The sequence below is a fragment of the Cupressus sempervirens genome, chromosome 1 (assembly GCF_028749045.1).
Source record: "Cupressus sempervirens isolate cs-2001-9-10 chromosome 1, ASM2874904v1, whole genome shotgun sequence".
Taxonomy (NCBI): domain Eukaryota; kingdom Viridiplantae; phylum Streptophyta; class Pinopsida; order Cupressales; family Cupressaceae; genus Cupressus; species Cupressus sempervirens.
This window is the reverse complement of record NC_143118.1, coordinates 115,311,245-115,329,564: the sequence shown is the minus strand read 5'-3', so window position 1 is coordinate 115,329,564 and position 18,320 is coordinate 115,311,245.

Below are 18,320 nucleotides of genomic sequence, written 5' to 3'. Positions count from 1 at the left end.
AACCCTCAAGGATGTTGTGAATCGAGCTAGCCTTGTTGAGAAAAGTGTCAACCTTGGTCAAGGTGGTTTTGTAGGAGCGCCAACAGCATCAGGATCTAAAAGCAACTACAATTCAGGTCATAACAAGAAGTTTTCTTTCTCTAAGGGGAAACAGTATCAGTAGCAGTCTCAATAGACACAGCAATAGAAGGGCTCAAATTCTCAAGCTCAAGGCAGTGGCAAAGGTTCTAACACCAAGAACAACCACAATTCTCAATGCAATAGATAGAATCAGACCAATCAGCCAGCTTAGAGTAGCGAGTCTTTTGTTAGCAGGAACAGTCGTTAGCAATCAAATGTACCACCTATGGGAAGAGGTTCCGGTAGAAATACGAAATGCTTTTCATGTGGTCAGATTGGACATTATGCAACTTAGTGTCCTCAGTGAGCACCTTAGTTTTTAGGACCTAGGCCTATAGTTTTAGAGCCTACAGTTGGTGATGCAGGTAGAGCTCATAGAGTTTTTGCAGCAGTTGAGCAGCGTCAGGAAGATCATCAAGGAAAAGTGGTTGAGAACACAAGAGCTATTAGAGGTATATCTCTTTTAGTATTGTTTGATTTAGGAGCTACAGATTCATTTATTTCACCATCTATAGTTTCTAAGTGTAAGCTGGATGTGGTGAAGCAAGATCATGGTTGGCAAGTGGAATTAGCCTCAGGCATTAAGGTCTCCATAGATTCTGTAGTTCATAAGTGTGGGCTTAGCTTAGGAAGCTTTGATATGACAGTGGATCTTCGAGTCATACCTCTTGGTTCCTATGATGTGGTTTTAGGCATGGACTAGCTTGGATCTCATAAAGCTAGTATAGATTGCAGGAAGAAGATTATTATGTGCCAAGATGACCAAGGGAATGATGTGTAAATAGTTGGGATACCGAGGCCTATATCTCTGCGGATGATTTCTGCTATGCAATTGAAGCAAAGTTTCTGTAAGGGATGTCAGATATTTGTTGTTATGGTAAATGATCTTGATGAGGAAGATTCCATGAGGGAGACTTTAGATCACCCGATTTTGCAGGAGTACGCAGATGTTTTTCCAAGTGAGATTCCAGGCATGCCTCCTAAGAGGGACATTGATTTTAGTATTGATCTAATTCCTGAGTGGAGGCTCTCTCTAAAGCTCCTAATTGCATGACTACTCAAGAATTGGGTGAGCTACGTCTTCAACTAGAGGAACTTCTGGCTAAAGGGAGCATTCGACCTAGTGTATCACCATGGGGAGCTCCAGTGCTCTTTGTGAAGAAGAAAGATGGTTCTTTTTGCCTTTGTATTGACTATAGACAGTTGAATAAGGTGACTATTAAGAATAGGTATCCCTTGCCTAGGATTGATGACTTATTTGATCAGATCAAGGGGGCTACAGTATTCTCCAAGATTAACCTTAAGTCAGGATACCACTAGCTTCGTATTAAGGAAGCAGATATTCACAAGACCGCTTTTTGAACTCGCTATGGGCATTATGAGTTCACAGTAGTACCTTTTGGATTGACTAATGCTCCATCGGTTTTCATGAGTTTGATGAATGGTGTGTTTCGATCTTATCTAAACAGGTTTGTACTCGTGTTTCTTGATGATATATTGATATATTCTAAGACTCAAAAGGAGCATGAGGAACACCTGTGGTTGGTTTTGCAGTGTTTGAGAGACAATCAACTTTATGCCAATGTAGCTAAGTGTGAATTCTTCAAATTGGAGATTCAGTATTTAGGGTATGTTATTTTAGGTGATGGTATTTCAGTGGATCTTGCAAAGATTCAGGTGATAATAGATTGGCCGACTCTGACTAATGTGTCAGAGATTCATAGTTTCATTGGTTTAGCCGGTTATTATCGTAGATTTGTCCAGAACTTCTCTAGGATAGCACATCCTATCACTTCTCTTCAAAGGAAAGGAAAGAAGTTCGTGTGGACAGAGAAATGTGAGGAAGCTTTTCAGAAGCTCAAGGAGCTTTTGACCAGTGCACCAATTCTAGCTGTACCAGATCTAAAAGGTGATTTCATGGTATGTACAAATGCTTCTCTTGAAGGTATTGGGGCAGTGTTGATGCAAAATGGATGGGTGATTGCGTATGAATCATGCAAGCTCAAGGATCATGAGTTAAATTATCCTACGCATGATCTTGAGTTAGCAGCAGTAGTTCATGATTTGACAAGGTGTAGACATTTCTTGTTTTGGCATAGATTTGAGCTACATAGTGATCATCGTAGTCTTCAGTACATTTTTACTCAATCTAATTTGAATGCTCGCCAGAGGTGATGGAGGGATTCATGAACGTAATTAACCATTAAGGGATCTTAAAGAATGTAATCTGTTATTTATGTTATATTTACTTTCAGATGGACAATGTTATTGCTTCCGTTAATGTGCATAAGTTATATGTGATGTTTACTTCTATGAAAAAAAAAATGTCAGTGAAATTCTAGGTTAATACTGTGGATCCCTTGGCAGGGTATTACAATTTAATTAAATAATTTCGTTTAATTATTTCAAAATTCTTTTCAAAACTAGTCAACTCAAGTCAACTATGGTTAAATCTGGTCAACTTTTGGTCAAACTTGATCTTTGCATATGTGAATATGAGCAAATGTGACTATGAATTCTAGCAATAATTCGATGCAAATTCTCATTCAACCCTTCAAAATGAAGAGATTTGGGTCTCTTAAATAGACTTTCTTGGAATTCATCAACGGTTGAGATCAATTTCAATCAACGGTCAGGATTAAAGGTGAAGTTCAGTCATAAAGAGAGATTTCCAAATTAAAGGGTGTTAACAGATTTAATTTGAGTAAAATAAGGAGCTAACTGATTCAATTTGAGTAGAAAAAGGAGTCAACTGATTTAACTCATTTTTGATCAATAGTCAGCTGGAAATTTCCCTTTTTGAACTAAAGAGAGATTTTTTTGAGATATATAATTTAATAAAATGAGATATACTCTCATAATTACTTTTTCTATTTATTTAAATAATCTTTAATTAATTAAAGACACTTTTCTTATTTAATTAAATAACTTCATTTAATCAATTAGGAATGGCCTCTCATTTAATTAAATAATTTTGTTTAATTAATTAGAAGTAAGTACTCCATTTAATTAAATAATTTCATTTAATTATTTCAAAACTATTTTCGAAACTAGTCAACTCAAGTCAACCGTGGTTAAATCTGGTCAACTTTTGGTCAAACTTGATCTTTGCGTATGTGAATATGAGCAAATGTGAGTATGAATTCCAGCAACAATTCGATGCAAATTCTCATTCAACCTTTCAAAATGAAGAGATGAGGGTCTCTTAAATAGACTTTCCTAGAATTCATCAACGGTTGAGATCGATTTCAATCAACAGTCAAGATTAAAGGAGAAGTTCAGTCATAAAGGGAGATTTCCAAAATAAAGGGAGTTAACAGATTTAATTTGAGTAAAATAAGGAGTTAACTGATTCAATTTGAGTAGAAAAAGGAGTCAACAGATTTAACTCATTTTTTATCAATAGTGAACTGGAAATTTCCCTTTTTGAACTGAAGAGAGATTTTGTTGTGATATTTAATTTAATAAAATGAGATATGCTCTCATAATTACTTTTTCTATTTAATTAAATAATCTTTAATTAATTAGAGACACTTTTCTTATTTAATTAATTAGGAATGACTTCTCATTTAATTAAATAACTTTGTTTAATTAATTATAAGTAAGTACTCCATTTAATTAAATAATTTCATTTAATTATTTCAAGATTCTTTTCAAAACTGGTCAACTCAAGTCAACCATGGTTAAATTTGGTCAACTTTTGGTCAAACTTGATCTATGCGTATGTGAATATGAGAAAATGTGAGTATGAATTCCAGCAACAATTCGATGCAAATTCTCATTCAACCTTTCAAAATGAAGAGATGAGGGTCTCTTAAATAGACTTTCCTAGAATTCAACGATTGAGATCGATTTCAATCAACGGTTAGGATGAAAGGTGAAGTTCAGTCATAAAGGGAGATTTCCAAATTAAAGGGAGTTAACAGATTTAATTTGAGTAAAAGAAAGAGTTAACTGATTCAATTTGAGTAGAAAAAGGAGTCAACTGATTTAACTCATTTTTGATCAATAGTGAATTGGAAATTTCCCTTTTTGAACTGAAGAGAGATTTTGTTGACATATTTAATTTAATAAAATGAGATATGCTCTCATAATTACTTTTTCCATTTAATTAAATAATCTTTAATTAATTAGAGACACTTTTCTTATTTAATTAAATAACTTCATTTAATTAATTAGGAATGGATTCTCATTTAATTAAATAACTTTCTTTAATTAATTAGAAGTAAGTACTCCATTTAATTAAATAATTTTGTTTAATAATTTGAAAATTATTTTCGAAAATAGTCAACTCAAGTAAACTATGGTTAAATCTGATCTACTTTTGGTCAAACTTGATCATTGCGTATGTGAATATGAGCAAATGTGAGTATGAATTCCAACAACAGTTCGATGCAAATTCTCATTCAACCTTATAAAATGAATAGATAAGGGTCTTTTAAATAGACTTTCTTGGAATTCATCAACGGTTGAGATTGATTTCAATCAACAGTCAGGATTAAAGGTGAAGTTCAATCATAAAGGGAGATTTCCAAATTAAAGGGAGTTAACAGATTTAATTTGAGTAAAATAAGGAGTTAACTGATTCAATTTGAGTAGAAAAAAGAGTTAACTCATTTAACTCATTTTTTATCAATAATGAACTGAAAATTTCCCTTTTTGAACTGAAGAGAGATTTTGTTGACATATGTAATATAATAAAAAAAGATATGCTCTCATAATTACTTTTTCTATTTAATTAAATAATCTTTAATTAATTAGAGACACTTTTCTTATTTAATTAAATAACTTCATTTAATTAATTAGGAATGGCTTCTCGTTTAATTAAATAACTTTGTTTAATTAATTAGAAGTAAGTATTCTATTTAATTAAATAATTTCGTTTAATTATTTCAAAATTCTTTTTGAAACTAGTCAACTCAAGTCAATCATAGTTAAAACTGGTCACCTTTTGGTAAAACTTGATCTTTCTGTATGTGAATATGAACAAATGTGAGTATGAATTCCAGCAAAAATTTGATGCAAATTCTCATTCAACCTTTCAAAATGTAGAAATGAGAGTCTCTTAAATAGACTCTCCTAGAATTCATCAATGATTGAGATCGATTTCAATCAACGGTCAGGATTAAAGGTGAAGTTGAGTCATAAAGGGAGATTTCCAAATTAAAGGGAGTTAACAGATTTAATATGAGTAAAATAAGGAGTTAACAGATTCAGTTTGAGTTGAAAAAGGAGTTAATTGATTTAACTCATTCTTGATCAATAGTGAACTGGAAATTTCTCTTTTTAAATTGAAGAGAGATTTTGTTGAGATATTTAATTTAATAAAATCAAATATGCTCTCATAATTACTTTTTCTATTTAATGAAATTATCTTTAATTAATTAGAGACACTTTTCTTATTTAATAAAATAACTTCATTTAATTAATTAGGAATGGCTTCTCATTTAATTAAATTACTTTGTTCAGTTAATTAGAAGTAAGTACTCCATTTAATTAAATAATTTTGTTTAATTATTTCAAAATTCCTTTCGAAACTAGTCAAGTCAACTCAACCGTGGTTAAATTTGGTCAACTTTTGGTCAAAATTGATCTTTGTGTATGTGAATATGGGCGAATGTGAGTATGAATTCCAGCAACAATTCGATGCAAATTTTTATTCAACCTTTCAAAAATGAAGAGATGAGGGTCTCTTAAATAGACTTTCTTGGAATTCATCAATGGTTGAGATCGATTTCAATCAGCGGTCAGGATTAAAGGTGAAGTTCAGTCATAAAGGGAGATTTCCAAATTAAAATGAGTTAATAGATTTAATTTGAGTAAAATAAAGAGTTAACTGATTCAATTTGAGTAGAAAAAGGAGTTAAGTCATTTAACTCATTTTTGATCAATAACGAACTGGAATTTTCCCTTTTTGAATTGAAGAGAGATTTTGTTGAGCTATTTAATTTCATAAAATAAGATATTCTCTCATAATTACTTTTTCTATTTAATTAAATAAACTTTAATTAATTGCAGACACTTTTCTTATTTAATTAAATAACTTCGTTTAATTAATTATGAATGGCTTGTCATTTGATTAAATAGCTTTGTTTAATTAATTAGACGTAAGTACTCCATTTAATTAAATAATTTCGTTTAATTATTTCAAAAAAAAAATTCGAAACTAGTCAACTCAAGTCAACCGTGGTTAAATCTGGTCAACTTTTGGTCAAACTTGATCTTTGCGTATGGGAATATGAGCAAATGTGAGTATGAATTCTAGCAACAATTCGATACAAATTCTCATTCAACTTTTAAAAATGAAGAGATGAGGGTCTCTTAAATAGACTTTCCTGGAATTCATCAACGGTTGAGATTTATTTCAATCAACGGTCAGAATTAAAGGTGAAGTTAAATCATAAAGGGAGATTTCCAAATTAAAGGGAGTTAACAGATGTAATTTGATTAAAATAAGGAGTTAACTGATTCAATTTGAGTAGAAAAGAGAGTTAACTGATTTAACTCATTTTTTATCAATAGTGAAGTAGAAATTTTTTTTTTTGAATTGAAGAGAGATTTTGTTGAGATATTTAATTTAATAAAATGAGATATACTCTCATAATTTCTTTTCCATTGAATTAAATAATTTTTAATTAATTAGAGACACTTTTCTTATTTAATTAAATAATTTCATTTAATTAATTAGGAATGACTTCTCGTTTAATTAAATAACTTATTTTAATTAATTAGAAGTAAGTACTCCATTTAATTAAATAATTTCGTTAAATTATTTCAAAATTCTTTTCGCGACTAGTCAACTCAAGTCAACCATAGTTAAATTTGGTCAACTTTTGGTCAAACTTGATCTTTGCGTATGTGAATATGAGCAAATGTGAGTATGAATTCCAACAACAATTTCATGCAAATTCTCATTCAACCTTTCAAAATGAAGAGATGAGGGTCTCTTAAATAGAATTTCTTAGAATTCATCAATGGTTGAGATCGATTTCAATCAACGGTTAGGATTAAAGGTGAAGTTCAATCATAAAGGGAGATTTCCAAATTCAAGTGAGTTAACAGATATAATTTAAGTAAAATAAGGAGTTAACTGATTCAATTTGACTATAAAAGGAGTTAACTGATTTAAATCATTTTTGATCAATAGTGAACTGAAAATTTCCATTTTTGAACTGAAGAGATATTTTGTTAAGATATTTAATTTTATAAAATGAGATATGCTCTCATAATTACTTTTTCTATTTAATTAAATAATCTTTAATTCATTCGAGCCACTTTCCTTATTTATTTAAATAACTTCATTTAATTAATTAGAAATGGCTTCTCATTTAATTAAATAACTTTATTTAATTAATTAGAAGTAAGTACTCCATTTAATTAAATAATATCATTTAATTATTTCAAAATTCTTTTTGAAAGTAGTCAACTTAAGTCAACTATGGTTAAATCTGGTCAATTTTTGGTCAAACTTGATCTTTGCGTATGTGAATATGAGAAAATGTGAGTATGAATTCCAGCAACAATTCGATGCAAATTCTCATTCAACCTTTCAAAATGAAGAGATGAGGGTCTCTTAAATAGACTTTCCTAAAATTCATCAATGGTCGAGATCGATTTCAATCAATGGTCAGGATTAAAGTTGAAGTTCAGTCATATAGGGAGATTTCCAAATTAAAGGGAGTTAATAAATTTTATTTGAGTAAAATAAGGAGTTAACTGATTCAATTTGAGTAGAAAAGGGAGTCAACAGATTTAACTCATTTTTGATCAATAGTGAACTGGAAATTTCATTTTTTGAACTGAAGAGAGATTTTGTTGAAATATTTAATTTAATAAAATGAGATATGCTCTCATAATTACTTTTTCTATTTAATTAAATAATCTTTAATTAATTAGCGACACTTTTTTTATTTAATTAAATAACTTCATTTAATTAATTAGGAATGGCTTCTCATTTAATTAAATAACTTTGTTTAATTAATTAGAAGTAAGTACTCCATTTAATTAAATAATTTTATTTAATTATTTCAAAAAAAATTTTGAAACTAGTCAACTCAAGTCAACCATGGTTAAATCTGGTTAACTTTTGGTCAAACATGATCTTTGCGTATGTGAATATGAGCAAATGTGAGTATGAATTTCAGCAACAATTCGATGCAAATTCTCATTCAACCTTTCAAAATGAAGAGATGAGGATCTCTTAAATAGACTTTTCTAGAATTCATCAACGGTTGAGATCGATTTCGATCAATGGTCAAGATTAAAGGTGAAGTTTAGTCATAAAGGAAGATTTCTAAATTAAAGGGAGTTAACAGATTTAATTTGAGTAAAACAAGGAGTTAACTGATTCAATTTTAGTAGAAAAAGGAGTTAACTCATTTAATTCATTTTTGATCAATAGTGAACTAGAAATTTCCCTTTTTGAACTCAAGAGAGATTTTTTTGAGAAATTTAATTTATTAAAATGAGATATGCTCTCATAATTACTTTTTCCATTTAATTAAATAATCTTTAATTAATTAGAGCCACTATTCTTATTTAATTAAATAACTTCATTTGATTAATTAATAATGGCTTCTCATTTAATTAAATAAATTTGTTTAATTAATTAGAATTAAGTACTCCATTTAATTAAATAATTTCATTTAATTATTTCAAAATTCTTTTGTTAAATCTGGTCAACTTTTGGTCAAACTTGATCTTTGAATGTGTGAATATGAGCAAATGTGAGTATGAATTCTAGCAACAATTCGATGCAAATTCCCATTCAACCTTTCAAAATGATGAGATGAGGGTCTCTTAAATCGACTTTACTGAAATTCATCAACGATTGAGATCGATTTCAATCAACGGTCAGGAATAAAGGTGAAGTTCAGTCATAAAGGGAGATTTCCAAATTAAAGGGAGTTAACAGATTTAATTTGAGACAAATAAGGAGTTAACTGATTCAATTTGAGTATGTCATGCCCAGATTTCGGGGGGTAAAAACACACACACACACACACACATTTCTTTTATATATAAGAATTAATAATTAAACATGCTCTAAGTTGAAAATATTGATAATAGTTTTAGTATAGGTTCTCTACATTACGTCTAAAGATTTCAAACATGAGGACGATTACATCGTTAAGATAGATATCGATAAACTCATCTTCTTACATAAATTTTCAATAATAAGAAACAATTATTTAAAAGACAATGTAATGTATTCGAGTTGAGATACATTGAAAGTATATAATCAACATCAACTATAGAACTCTTAGCCAATTGTCAATTTACAAATTTATCGATATATATAAAAAAAAAAAGTTACTTTAAGGAAAAACAACTTAACTAGAATTAAAACTGAACATACGCATATCAAATTTATTAACTTTAAACTTTACAACTATTTTAACCTATTACTAAACCATCAAAATCTTACTAAATTTAAATTTAATGAAATAAAAACTAACTAATTAAAATTCAATAATACATTTATACTAGTTTAAAATCATTATAGTGTAGAGCTAAAGTTATACTAATTTAATTGACGATAAAACTTATAAATTAATATTAATTTAGCATCATACTTAATTCATAACAAAACATAACATTTTAAGGTTCTAGTTCAATCACAAATCAAATACCACATTCAAATTACACTTAAATGAAAACTACAATTGCAACTAAATTATATTGCGATATATATATATATATATATATATATATATATATATATATATATATATATACTAACTAATTTAAAATTCAAATTATATTATATATAATATTAAACTAACTGTATATATATATATTTTAAACTAATTTTAAATCAAAATAACCTAAACAAGTTATAAAAAAACATTGATTAACACTTAATCAACAAACTAATCCTAACAAAACTAATGATAATAACATACTAATCTAAAATAACAACTTTAAATTTAACACTATTAACAAATGACAAACAAAATAAACTAACATCAAACTACCATTTTTTTTTTTTAAAGAACTTAAATACTAACTAACCTAAAATCTAACTTAACACCTAACCTAAATAAACTAGCCCACTTGACAAGTGGGTTTCCTTCCCACCTATCACATCCACCCATCTACAAATCTAGAAGCTCCTAACTCAACCCACACCATAGTTAAACCCTAAGTGGAGATGAGGTGAGGTAACTCAAGATAACCACTTGCAATTTTCGCACAAAAGTAAAATGACACTTTTTGAGTGGCCTCCAAAGTCAACAAAAGGGGCTTAGGGGTTAGAAAAGACCCCCAACCCATACCCATACCCTTTGGGTATAATAATAACATGTTTTGAAGTCTTAGGAATAGTTTTAGAGCCAAACAAAAGCTAGGAAATAAAATAGGACCATATAACAACTCATAAAATGCAAATTAAGCACTAATCCGGATTAGGGATGACTAAACTCGATTAAGAACCCAATTAGCAAACTGACACTAACTTAAACCAACTTGGGTCCAAAAGTTACACAACTAACCCTAATCAGCACACTGAAGAACACAAACAATTCACGAGTGTCAAGTGACACTAACAAAACATAGTTATGAACATTAACATTTACTGAACATAGAAAGGTACATATATACATCTCACAGTACAATACGTGAATTATGAACAACAATGTTTCCAAAAATTAGCACAAAGAGATTAGTTCTGTTCCTCCATAGGGTTTCTCGGCTAAATATATGCACACTCATTTCACACATCAGTAGTCTCGTAAAATCACATCTACATATATATATGTATCAAAAATTCACATAAATTGAAACATACATCAATCAGGGTTTCTTGCATCCTACCTATATCCTTAATCATAAAGATTCCAAAATCAATGTGTTAATCCTACATTTTACGTAATTCATCAACATACATGTACATAAAACATTTAAATAACAATCATCAATATATTTGAAAGTAACATCACATAACATGAAATAATATAATATGTTCTAAGTATTAGATAATGTCTCCACATCTCGAGTCGTGAGTATCAAAATGATAAAATAATAACTAGGGCTATGGAGGGTCGGGGCATGGCCTCACATCCTCCCCCACTAGGCATGAACCTCCTCCTAGAGTTCATCAAAAGACAAGGGTATAGAGATCACATCTGTGCTGTATATTCCCAAGAAATCATGACCTCATCGCAAAATTCTCGCTAGAACCTAACTTGGTCTAGCTCTCGACCTCAAGAAGCTAAGGTCTGTCGGGCAATAATAAGGATAGTCCCTAGTGCTAACTGGCTGACCAACTCCACCTAAAGCCTCAATAATTGTACCCTGATGCTCAATCTGGCGGTTGTCAACCGTTGTAAAGACTCTGTGAGACCTGCCCATGTCTCCCACTGTCGGCTCTGAAAAAGCCCCTCTCTGACCACTGGATGACTGTCCCTGTGAACACTCTCTAGCTATGTGACCCATGCCACCACAAGTATAGCATGGTCCTCGGGTATAAGATCGTGCATCCTTTGATCCAGACTGCTATGGGCCTCTTGACCTGCTAGACCCATCGTATCCACCCTTGGAAGACTATTGAGTCTGTACTGACTGTGACTGTGGTATGTACTTTATGATCCTGCTGTAACTGCCATTGCTTGGGCTTGGAGCCCTGGTAACCCTATGAGAATTCCTGCTGCTGCTGCTGAGGCGGTTGGCCCTTAGAGGACCCTGGTGTATAATTCTGATTCCCTTTCCAAGGGGGTTTCTGTCCGGTAGAATTTTGGTTCTGAGACCGATCCCGTGATTCCTATCTACCCCAAGTATCCTCTGCCACTAGTGCTATCTCCATTGCTTGTCTGAAGGTAGTAGGGAAGGCCATCCAAACTAGACCCTGAAGTGCAAAATTCAAACCCATGATAAAATGATGTACTCGTAGTTTCTCGTCCTTCATGTATTCCACATAAGGAAGGAGCTCGAGAAACCTACTCTCGTATTGAGCCACTATAAGGCCTCTCTGATAAAGAGAATGAAACTCCTCTATCTATTTCTGTCGAAAATGCTCTGACAAGTACCTCTTGCAAAATCTTTCTAGGAAAGATTCCCATGTGAGGGTGTTCATCCTCACTCCACAAAAAATCTCCTCCTGATGCCACCAGTTGGAGGCTTCCCCTCTCAACTGATGAACTGCTAGGCGTGCTTTTAGATTACTCCCATAAGGGCGCAACCCAAAGCATCGCTGTAAGCTCTGCAACCATGCCTCTGCTACTGAACCCTCAGTGGTACCGGTAAACAATGGTGGGCCGGGTCGAATCAATTCTTTGATATCATCTCCTACATGTCTAGGAGGTCTGTCAAATAGGGGTCCTCTATGGTGTATTGACTCTTTCTCGTGCTCATCTTGACCCTCTAACTGTCTCGGTGGGAACTCCTAGTCCTCTCTCTACCTCTGGGCCTGCCTCCTCCGGGTCCCTCTACTTCCACTACTGGAATCTGTTGAACTGGCTGAACTATAGGTACCTCTCTCTGCTGAACTACACCAATCAAAGTCTAAAGTGCATCTATAATGTCCTGGTTTGGGTTTGGTGGTGGTGGAGGTGGAGGTGATGGTGGTGGAGGTGGTGGTGGTGGTCCATCCCCCTGTCCCGCTCTGCCACCTCTTGCCCTACGACCTCTGCTTCGTGGGTTGCTTCGAGTAATAGGAGGCATCCTACAAAATTTAACATTTCATTTTAAGTTTCAGAAGTGTAAGGGTTTAAGGTTCCTAGTGTTGAAACACTAGCTCTGATACCAAAATGTCATGCCCAGATTTCGGGGGGTAAAAACACACACACACACACACATTCTTTTTAATATAAGAATTAATAATTAAACATGCTTTAAGTTGAAAAGATTGATAATAGTTTTAGTACAGGTTCTCTACATTACGTCTAAAGATTTCAAACATGAGGACGATTACATCGTTAAGATAGATATCGATAAACTCGTGTTCTTACATAAATTTTCAATAATAAGAAACAATTATTTAAAAGATAATGTAATGTATTCGAGTTGAGATACATTGAAAGTATATAATCAACATCAACTATAGAACTCTTAGCCAATTGTCAATTTACAAATTTGTCGATATATAAAAAAAAATGTTACTTTAAGGAAAAACAATTTAACTAGAATTAAAACTGAACATACGCATATCAAATTTATTAACTTTAAACCCTACAACTATTTTAACCTATTAGTAAACCATCAAAATCTTACTAAATTTAAATTTAATGAAATAAAAACTAACTATTTAAAATTCAATAATACATTTAGACTAGTTTAAAATCATTATAGTGTAGAGCTAAAGTTATACTAATTTAATTGACGATAAAACTTATAAATTAATATTAATTTAACATCATACTTAATTCATAACAAAACATAACATTTTAAGGTTCTAGTTCAATCACAAATCAAATACCACATTCAAATTACACTTAAATGAAAACTACAATTGCAACTAAATTATATTGCGATATATATATATATATATATATACTAACTAATTTAAAATTCAAACTATATTATATTTAATATTAAACTAACTGTATATTTTTTTTTTAAACTAATCTTAAATCAAAATAAAATAAACAAGTTATAACAAAACATTGATTAACACTTAATCAAAAAACTAATCCTAACAAAACTAATGATAATAACATACTAATCTAAAATAACAACTTTAAATTTAACACTATTAACAAATGAAAATCAAAATAAACTAACATCAAACTACCATTTTTTTTAAAAAAAGAACTTAAATACTAACTAACCTAAAATCTAACTTAACACCTAACCTAACTAACCTAGCCCACTTGACAAGTGGGTTTCCTTCCCACCTATCACATCCACCCACCTACAAATCTAGAAGCTCCTAACTCAACCCACACCATGGTTAAATCCTAAGTGGAGATGAGGTGAGGTAACTCAAGATAACCACTTGCAATTTTCGCACAAAGGTAAAATGACACTTTTTGAGTGGCCTCCAAAGTCAACAAAAGGGGCTTAGGGGTTAGAAAAGACCCCCAACCCATACCCATACCCTTTGGATATAATAATAACATGTTTTGAAGTCTTAGGAATAGTTTTAGAACCAAACAAAAGCTAGGAAATAAAATAGGACCATATAACAACTCAAAAAATGCAAATTAAGCACTAATCCGGATTAGGGATGACTAAACTTGATTAAGAACCCAATTAGCAAACTGACACTAACTTAAACCAACTTGGGTCGAAAGGTTACACAACTAACCCTAATCAGCACACTGAAGAACACAAACAATTCACGAGTGTCAAGTGACACTAACAAAACATAGTTACGAACATTAACATTTATTGAACATAGAAAGGTACACATATACATCTCACAGTACAATACGTGAATTACGAACAACAAAGCTTCCAAAAATTAGCACAAAGAGATCAGTTCTGTTCCTCCATAGGGTTTCTCGGCTAAATATCTACACACTCATTGTACACATCAGTAGTCTCGTAAAATCACATGTACATATATATGTAACAGAAATTCACATAAATTGAAACATACATCAATCAGGGTTTCTTGCATCCTACCTATATCCTTAATCATAAAGATTCCAAAATCAATGTGTTAATCCTACATTTTACGTAATTCATCAACATACATGTACATAAAACATTTCAATGACAATCATCAATATATTTGAAAGTAACATCACATAACATGAAATAATATAATATGTTCTAAGTATTAGATAATGTCTCGACATCTCGAATCGTGAGTATCAAAATGATAAAATAATAACTAGGGCTATGGAGGGTCGGGGCGAGGCCTCACAGAGTAGAAAAAGGAGTTAACTCATTTTTGATCAATAGTGAACTGAAAATTTCCCTTTTTAAACTGAAGAGATATTTTGTTGAGATATTTAATTTAATAAAATGAGATATGCTCTCATATTTACTTTTTCCATTTAATTAAATAATTTTTAATTAATTAGAGAGACTTTTCTTATTTAATTAAATGATTTCATTTAATTAATTAATAATGGCTTCGAATTTAATTAAATAACTTTATTTAATTAATTAGAAGTAAGTACTCCATTTAATTAAATAATATCGTTTAATTATTTAAAAATTATTTTTGAAACTAGTCAACTCAAGTCAACTGTGGTTAAATTTGGTCAACTTTTGGTCAACCTTGATCTTTGCGTATGTGAATATGAGCAAATGTGAGTATGAATTCCAGCAACAATTCGATGCAAATTTTCATTAAACTTTTTAAAATGAAGAGATGAGGGTCTCTTAAATAGACTTTCTTGGAATTTATCAACGGTTGAGATCGATTTCAATCAAGGGTCAAGATTAAAGGCGAAGTTCAGTCATAAAGGCAGATGTCCAAATTAAAGGGAGTTAACAAATTTAATTTGAGTAAAATAAAGAGTTAACTATTCCAATTTGAATAGAAAAAGGAGTTAACTGATTTAACTTATTTTTCATCCATAGTGAACTAGAAATTTCCCTTTTTGAACTGAAGAGAGATTTTGTTGAGATATTTAATTTAATAAAATCAGATATGCTCTCATAATTACGTTTTCTATTTAATTAAATAATCTTTAATTAATCAGAGACACTTTTCTTATTTAATTAAATAACGTCATTTAATTAATTAGGAATGGCTTCTCATTTAATTAAATAACCTTGTTTAATTAATTAGAAGTAAGTACTCCATTTAATTAAATAATTTCGTTTAATTATTTCAAAATTCTTTTCGAAACTAGTCAACTCAAGTCAACCGTAGTTAAATCTGGTCAACTTTTGGTCAAACTTGATCTTTGCGTATGTAAATATGAGCAAATGTGAGTATAAATTCTAACAACAATTTGATGCAAATTCTCATTCAACCTTTTAAAATGAAGAGATAGGGTTCTCTTAAATAGACTATCCTAAAATTCATCAACGATTGAGATCAATTTCAATTAACGGTCAGGATTAAAGGTGAAGTTCAGTCATAAAGGAAGATTTTCAAATTAAAGGGAGTTAACAGATTTAATTTGAGTAAAATAAGGAGTTAGCTAATTCAATTTGAGTAGAAAAAAGAGTTAACTGATTTAACACATTTTTGATCAATAGTGAACTGAAAATTTCCCTTTTTGAATTGAAAAGAGATTTTGTTGAGATATTTAATTTAATAAAATGAGATATGCTCTCATAATTACTTTTTGCATTTAATTAAATAATCTTTAATTAATTATAGACACTTTTCTTATTTAATTAACTAACTTCATTTAATTAATTAGGAATGGCTTCTCATTTAATTAAATAACTTTATTTAATTAACTAGAAATAAGTACTCCATTTAATTAAATAATTTCGTTTAATTATTTCAAAATTCTTTTCGAAACTAGTCAACTCAAGTCAACCATGGTTAAATATGGTCAACTTTTGGTCAAACTTGATCTTTGTTTATGTGAATATGAGCAAATGTGAGTATGAATTCTAGCAACAATTCGATGCAAATTCTCATTCAACATTTCATAATGATGAGATGAGGGTCTCTTAAATCGACTTTACCAGAATTCATCAATGGTTGAGATCGATTTCAATCAACGGTCGGGATTAAAGGTGAAGTTCAGTCATCAAGGGAGATTTTCAAATTAAAGGGAGTTAACAGATTTAATTTGAGTAAAATAACGAGTTAACTGATTTAATTCGAGTAGAAAAAGGAGTTAACAGATTTAACTCATTTTTGATCAATAGTGAACTGAAAATTTCCCTTTTTGAACTGAAGAGACATTTTGTTGAGATATTTAATTTAATAAAATGAGATATGCTCTCATAATTACTTTTTCCATTTAATTAAATAATCTTTAATTAATTAGGAATGACTTCTCATTTAATTAAATAACTTTGTTTAATTAATTAGAAGTAAGTACTCTATTTAATTAAATAATATCGTTTAATTATTTAAAAATTCTTTTTGAAACTAGTCAACTCAAGTCAACCGTGATTAAATTTGGTCAACTTTTGGTCAAACTTGATCATTGCGTATGTGAATATGAGCAAATGTGAGTATGAATTTCAGCAAAAATTCGATGCAAATTCTCATTGAACTTCTCAAAATAAAGAGATGAGGGTCTCTTAAATAGACTTTCTTGGAATTTGTCAACGGTTGAGATCGATTTCAGTCAAGGGTTAGGAGTAAAGGTGAAGTTCAGTCATAAAGGGATATTTCCAAATTAAAGGGAGTTAACATATTTAATTTGAGTAAAAGAAGGAGTTAACTGATTCAATTTGAGTAGAAAAAGGAGTTAACTAATTTAACTCATTTTTGATGAACAGTGAACTAGAAATTTTCCTTTTTGAACTGAAAAGAGATTTTGTTGAGATATTTAATTTAATAAAATGAGATATGCTCTCATAATTACTTTTTACATTTAAATAAATAATCTTTAATTAATTAGAGACACTTTTCTTATTTAATTAAATAACTTCATTTAATTAATTAGGAATGGCTTCTCATTTAATTAATTAGGAATGGCTTCTCATTTAATTAAATAAGTTTGTTTAATTAATTAGAAGTAAGTACTCCATTTAATTAAATAATTTCATTAAATAATTTCAAATTTATTTTCAAAACTAGTCAACTGTGCTTAAATCTAGTCAACTTTTGGTCAAACTTGATCTTTTCGTATGTGAATATGAGCAAATGTGAGTATGAATTCTAGCAACAATTCGATGCAAATTCTCATTCAACCTTTCAAAATTAAGAGATGAGAGTCTCTTAAATAGACTTTCCTAGAATTCATCAACGATTGAGATCGATTTCAATCAACGGTCAGGATTACAGGTGAAGTTTAGTCATAAAGGGAGATTTCAAAATTAAAGGGAGTTAACAGATTTAATTTGAGTAAAATAAGGAGTTAACTGATTCAAATTGAGTAGAAAAAGGAGGTAACTGATTTAATTCATTTTTTTATCAATAGTGAACTGAAAATTTCTCTTTTTGAACTGAATAGAGATTTTGATGAGATATTTAATTTAATAAAATGAGATATGCTCTCATAATTACTTTTCCCATTTAATTAAATAATCTTTAATTAATTAGAGACACTGTTCTTATTTAATTAAATAACTTCATTTAATTAATTAGGAATGGCTTCTCATTTAATTAAATAACTTTGTTTAATTAATTAGAAGTAAGTACTCCATTTAATTAAACAATTTCGTTT